Source organism: Triticum aestivum, chromosome 1D (genome assembly GCF_018294505.1).
Source record: "Triticum aestivum cultivar Chinese Spring chromosome 1D, IWGSC CS RefSeq v2.1, whole genome shotgun sequence".
Taxonomy (NCBI): Eukaryota; Viridiplantae; Streptophyta; class Magnoliopsida; order Poales; family Poaceae; genus Triticum; species Triticum aestivum.
Window position 1 is genome coordinate 123,408,975 of NC_057796.1, and position 6,842 is coordinate 123,415,816.

The window sequence follows — 6,842 nt, forward strand, 5'->3', positions numbered from 1 at the left end:
GCACGCACGCACGCATGCACCCCCCACACACACTAAGACTCCATCTCTCTCTCACACACACATACAAACTAAGACTCCATCTCTCTCTCTCCTCTCTCTCTCTCTCACACACACACACCCCACACACACACTAAGACTCCATCTCACACACACATGCTCTAGGCGGAGCATTTGTTCCTACCACCCTTCATCCAACCTTACCCGTATGATAAACAATCACCTTTATTTACTTGCATAACATGGACAAATTCCACTTTACTTTAGTAGTCAGCAAACTTATCATCTGTACCCTTATAAAAAAACGAGTTGGCGGTGATGGTGTGCCTGCCATCTTGTAATACAGACCGTATGATCTATATCTAAGGATAGAAAGCAAACTGTGATAATTTTACAAAAGATACCCGCACCTCTCTCCACATCATTATCTCCCGCAAGCTCATTGCTCAGCAATTAAAAAAGGAATAAGTCTCTGGAACAATCTAGCATGCATGGTGGCCACTGCCGCCTGCCGGCGCCGTCCATCCCCATGCCTCCGCCCATTCCGACCACCAGTCACCACCACGCTCCACTCCTCCTCGCCTTATCTCGCATCTTTCATTTTTTTCGATGACATTCTCGAGATACCAGTTTTTCGATAAAATTCTCGAGATATCATTAGTTTTTACACATGGGATTACTCCTGCATGGGTCAATCACAACAGGTGTTCTGTAAAAAAATGCATATTGATGTTCCGTGCAATGCACGAGAATCTTGCTTGTAATTATATAACGCAAATCACGAGCAGGAAGTGACATTTTTTTGACACAACCACGTTAACATGGCCACGTAAATCACTAGCTAAAGTAAATACCATTATACTTATATCCCGATGCAAAAGGTTGAGTACATGTCCGAAGAGTAGAGTCGCACACATGCACTCTGTCTCTCAGAATCTCTCTCACACACACACCAGTTACGTGACGCCCACTTAAGTAGACATGTATGTTACAATTTGTGCACCCGCGGGTACACGTGATGCTGCGCATTTATTTAAGCCGGAAGGCGAACCCAAACAGTAGCTGCATTCATTCCCCTCCCGCCGCCTCTTCTCTGGTCGCCGTCGCCCGGTAGCCATGGGCCGACCGAAGGTAACAACATACGCCATACTCCCGCCGGAGCGGCGCTTTAATATGGAAATTTTAGTGGTCATGCATGCATCTTTTTGTGCTAGCACTCCTATATAAGGGTTGACCGGTCGCTTCCCGCGGACGTGCGCGGGCGGTGGAAGAGGAAGGAGAAGGGAAGCAGGCTGTGGAGTAACATTTTTTTACCACAATTTCTTAGGAAACCGAGTGCAATAATTGAGTAGTTTTGCAAACTACCAGTACTACACCTGAAACGGTTCAAAACCTATACTCCCTTGCCAGCGCGCGCTTCCCGCGTGAAACGGTCAGCGTCGCCCTAGAGCGTCAGTGCCGCATTAATGCCCGGCCAGAGCGGAGGCGACCTCTCACCGGCGCCGGCTTTGAAGTGGCGCGACGACCGAGAGAGCGCCGCTTCCCGGTGCACGCGACTGCTCCGCGTCGAGACTGGCCATAGGCCCTGTTTGGATCCATGGGTTAGAGTTAGTTTGAGCTAGTTGGGGCTCAAATAGCCCTAAAGTATCCAAGCATGAGGGTTTAAATTGGAGCAAGTTGCACCGAACCCACCAAAAAAACTATCCCACCCAAGAGGTGCTAACTGGAGATAGTTCTCATTGGGCCCACTGAAAAATCACTTTTCTCTCTCCATGAAGTGCATTTATTGTCAATCTAACCCTGTCACCCAAACACCTCTTTGGCTACAGTTAGTTCAGGGTTAGTCATGAGTTAGTCTAACCTCTAGCTAAGTTAGAGTATCAAACAGGAGCAGTATAGGACATGCAAGTTGCTCAAAGCATACAGGCAAATTCGTACGTGAAAGGATTTTTTTTCTTTTTGAAAACAGAACGTGAAAGGAATTTTTTTAGAATGATCTTGGCATGTCGCTAACATGTGATAGTTAACCGACCTCAATAGACGGGAGAAACGCCAGCCCGCTGCACTTTGATAGAGACGAGGAGGGAGAAGCGATACAGGCTGCTCGATTACTAGAGATAGGTGTCGCACGGAAGCCAAGAAATATGGTGATAGCGTGGGTTAGCCATGTACTAGTATGATGTAACTACACTGGGCTGCCGTGTTTCGTACTCTTCCAGTCCACTGTGGAGATGATTGGTTAATTTTATATCGCTGAATAATATTAAATATTATGAGTGCAAATGCTCCACCACGAGGTTCCTTGCTCCTTCTCGGTCGTCCAGAATCTATGTTCTTCCACTCTATTTTTTTACGTGAGCTTTGTTCATCCTTTTGCCAACACGCGAGACATCTAGCATCAAGGTGCACGTGTTATGCAAGGATCGTTCCATCTATATGAAGAACACGTGGGACTGGAACTACGAGACGGACATGTACCCAGGAGTGGACGTATGAACCTGAGTAATGTAGCGCAGTAAGTGAAGTAGGAAGGCACAAATGGTATGAACATGCGTGGCATATAGGGTGTGTTTGGTTGCGTTCACATCTCAGTATAGTTGTTCCCTCTTCATGCATGCTCAACTCAACACCCCTCTTCATGCATGCTCTCTTCATGCATGCGTCTAGTGTATTTGTGCTAAACTAGTGTGGACTCATGCACCCTCCATACACTCTACCAAACACCCAAAAGTAGGTCGAGAAGGGAACTCTTGGGCGGCATTTGTCTCTTACTACGTACTACCACTAAATGTTGTACGTGCAATGCACGGTGATGTTATCGAGTACGTGCCTAAGTACTCTACTACTACTATATTAGTTGGAGGCACATATTAAGTTTTATATTTGTTTACGTGTATGCCCCGAGACCTTCCAACTAGACGTGTATTTCTCTCCATGTCGCACTTTGTATCGTTCATACCACTAAGTACTACTACGTGTGGTCTCCGACCCAGAAGTGGAAGAAGTGGAGACGCTCTACCATGCTGTTTTTTTACGCTGGGCTCTACCACACTGTTCATGTCCCACTCCTTTCACTGACGTGTGGGACATCCAGCACGTGCCGTGTTTGGCACCCTTCGTCGTAAGAGTTGAAACGCTAGCATTCATCAGAAATAAAAAATAATTATAAATCAGCAGTGGTACTATTTTTTTGCGAACCAATCAGCAGTGATACTATACCACGCGGTTTCCTTGCTCCTCGATATCAGAAAGAATACTTCCGTTCGCCAACATGTGGGACGTCGACCATCCTGGTCCACTTGCCATGCACGCAGAACTCCAAGGGAGAGTCACCCAGGTCGTCGCGCCGCAGTAACAATGACTAATGAGCCGTCAAATCACAGGCCCACTTCCCACTTTGAAGTTGCTCGGACGAAGGAACCATCATGACTTCGTTGAATTCCGCTTCTTGAAGAAAACTACTGTACCAGCAGTACTGCTAGCTATAGTAGTTACTCCAACAGAGGCCTCCTTTCATTCATAGGATAGGAATATGAAAATCATAGGAAGTGAGATGACATGCATCTCAATTCCTATAGAGAAAGAGATGCCATTTGATGCTTAGGATAGGAATTTTTCCATTTATTCTAGGCTAATGTACTGGTAATTTGCTCCAAAAACTACAGTAGTAACTAGTAGTATTGGTACATGCTCGTACTCAGACACAGACACACACACTAACTACTAGTACTACTACTTCTCACATGCTGGCCAGACGCCGTCGTTCTCCTTCCCGGCTTTGTCGGCGACACCCCACCGTGCTTGGATCTCCGCTGACCTCTACGCAGTAGCGCGTGCGTCCTTTTCTTTCTTGCAGCGGCGGACCTCTCTTTTCTTGAGTGCTTTCTGACTTTTCCGCTCCCTCTGTGCGGCTTTGGCCGCCTCTTGCTCTACCGCCCATTCGGCCTTGACATCTTCAAATTCCTCCCACATAGTTGTGAGGTCGCGAGCGGCGATGAACTCGGCACGGCGGGATGACATCGCTTCCCTACCATTTTGTGTGCGGTCGTGGGCAGCGAGGAACTCGGCGCGACGGGATGCCATCGCTGCTTACCGATTAGTGTGCGGCGCAGTGGCATGAACGACGCTTGGTGAGAGCTTTGGGGTGGAGTGGCCGGACAACCGTATAGCGCATTGGTTTGTCAAGAGCTCAAGGACAGAAGACGAAGCAAATTTGGATTTCCCTTCAATCCTGGTCATTTATTACCGAGTAAAATGCATTGGCGGTCATCGAACTTGTCTTGATAGCTCACTTTGATCATTGTATACGAGATATGGTGATTATACGGTCACTGGCTCAGCGTATAGCTCCGTATTTGTCTGGTTGACCAGTCAAACAGTCCGCATGCGCCTCATCAGCTTGTGTTCTTTATCTATCTACGTGGGCCTACCTGTCAATGGAGAAAGAAATACTGTAAAAACCAAAATTATGCGTATGTGGGGAATCAAACCACGGACTCGTCGCTGCAACGCACCCTCGTCAACCAAATGAAAATGAAATACTTCGCGTCAGACACTCACGCTCACGCTGTCAAAGCATGCCAATGCATGCACGTCGCCCTCTAAATCAAAGTCCTGCTCATGGCGCAACGCAAACGGCGAGCCCATCACCTGCGCGCCCCGGCGGTGCCTGACATTACTGTTTAGACGTTTGATGGGGGCCTACACGAACGCCGAGCATGTATTCACCTGGCTCAACACCAACGGTCATACTCGGACCGCCTTGCTCATGTATATCGTCCATCACAACGACAATCTATAAAACAGCCTAAGCTAGAGAGGGTACTATGGTAGTATCGTATGGAGTATGTACTATCGTGAGCGAACGATCTTAGTGCCACTGCACACCGAAACCCCTTCCATCGCTAGCGCGCGCTTCCCGCCTGAAACGGTCACCGTCTCTCCAGAATGTCAATGCCGCATTCACCAGACTTAACTGCAGGTGCAATTGGTGTGTCACTGACATGCGGGCCAGATGCCCGTTGGGCCCACATGTCAGTAACCCAAACGCATCTACAGTTAAGTCACTGAAGCAGCGTCCGCATTCACGCCCGACGAACCTACTCCGGCGCCAGTTGTCCATCCGTCTGCCGCGGCTCATTGCCATTCGCCCGCTATATTAACTTGAGCCCCAGCTCCCAGCCATAGCCAAAGACCCACACTTATTCTCCTCCGGTCCCTTCCTTCTGTCGGCACCACTTCAACCATGGCCTCCTGGCGCTCCGTAGCTCTCTTGGACGTACTGTCGCCGGAGGAGACGAGGGACATCGGCGGCTCCACTCCGGGCGTGCTCCAAAGCTCTCTTCGACGTACTATCGCAGGAGCAAACGAAGGAGATCTCCGGCACCCCCCGGCCGCCCTCCGCCGCCACGACCACGAAGCCGGCGCGCGTGCGCGGGCGTAGCCGGCAAAGAGGAAGAGTAGTACACGGTAGGTCGCCGCCGCTCTGGAGGAGGAGGTTATCGAGGCAGATGAGGAGGAGGCAAAGGCAATGGCCGGCTTTCTCTGGTTCATGGCCGGACATGGTGGTCGGACGCCGGCGATCGTTTAGATTAGGTTTACAGTAGGTTTTAGTACGGTTTGTGCGAAATATGTAATGAATTTCGTCCAGTTTGTAGGAAAAGTTTTCGAAATGTAATGAATTTCATCCGGTTAATTTGAAATTTGCTTTGTTTGCATGAATTTCATCCGGTTAGTTCATATACTTGTCGAAAGGTATGCGGGCAGCATCGGATGGCATCCATCAGTATCCTCGGACAGATGCCGGTTTAAATTTGTGGGCCAGCGCTGGAGATGCCCTAACTATCATGCTATAATCGCTAACAATCCTCCATTATTTGGCAGGGAACAGTTATCCCTCGATCAAAATCAGATCCGCGGTGTTTCGCACTCCTCCCGCGTAAGAGTGTAAACTCTTGCTTACATAAAAATGGAGCAAGTGGACGACACTGTAGCACGTCATATCACTCGAATTAGCCCGCCTAACAAGCGGGAAAGCACCGCCCTCGTCATTTTTTTCTGGATTTCTATCGATCGATCGCTCGAAAATGTTACTCTTCACAAGTTCTAAAGGAAAAGGCGGCACACTTACGACTCGTACGCGTCGCAACCCCGAGAGTCCGGCTCGCACGCTGCTCACCAGAGGGGACACGCGTTGTCTTGCAATTTCACTGACATGTGGGAACATAATTGAATAAACCGTCGATAGCCTAAATCTAATCGCTTGGCGGGCGTCGGCTGAGAAGAGAGAAACGGGGGAGGGAGAAGAGATCGCCCGCCCGCCGCGCACGGACTCCAAGAAATATATGGTGATAATGTGAGGTGGGCCATGCTGGAGTCCGGACCGCTTCCGGAGCCCGCTCTCACCGCCCTGGCCCCTCAAGACGCCAGCTGCCCGCTGCATGCATGCATAGCAAGTAGTACTCCTTATGTGGAGGAGAGAGAGGCATTGACAAAGTCAAGGAGTGGGCTCTGCAAGAGCCCGTCTCTACACGTGCTCCTAGGTATAAAAAAATAATTCTAAAAAAAGGCATAAAAAACAATTGTGTCTTAAAAAAGAAAGGTAAAAAACATTTGAGAGGAAATAGATTGTCGGGTGGTAGGTGCGACATATGCCAACGGGTGGCTTATCATTGTGGGAGCCAGTAAGACGTCGCCGGTGCCTGGAAACGGGATGAGGCGAAGACATGCACGCCGGCGAATCTTACCCAGGTTCGGGGCTCTTCGTGGAGATAACACCCCTAGTCCTGCTCTGCGAGGTCTCCGCATGATCACTAGATCAAAACGAGTAGCTACAAGTGCTCCTT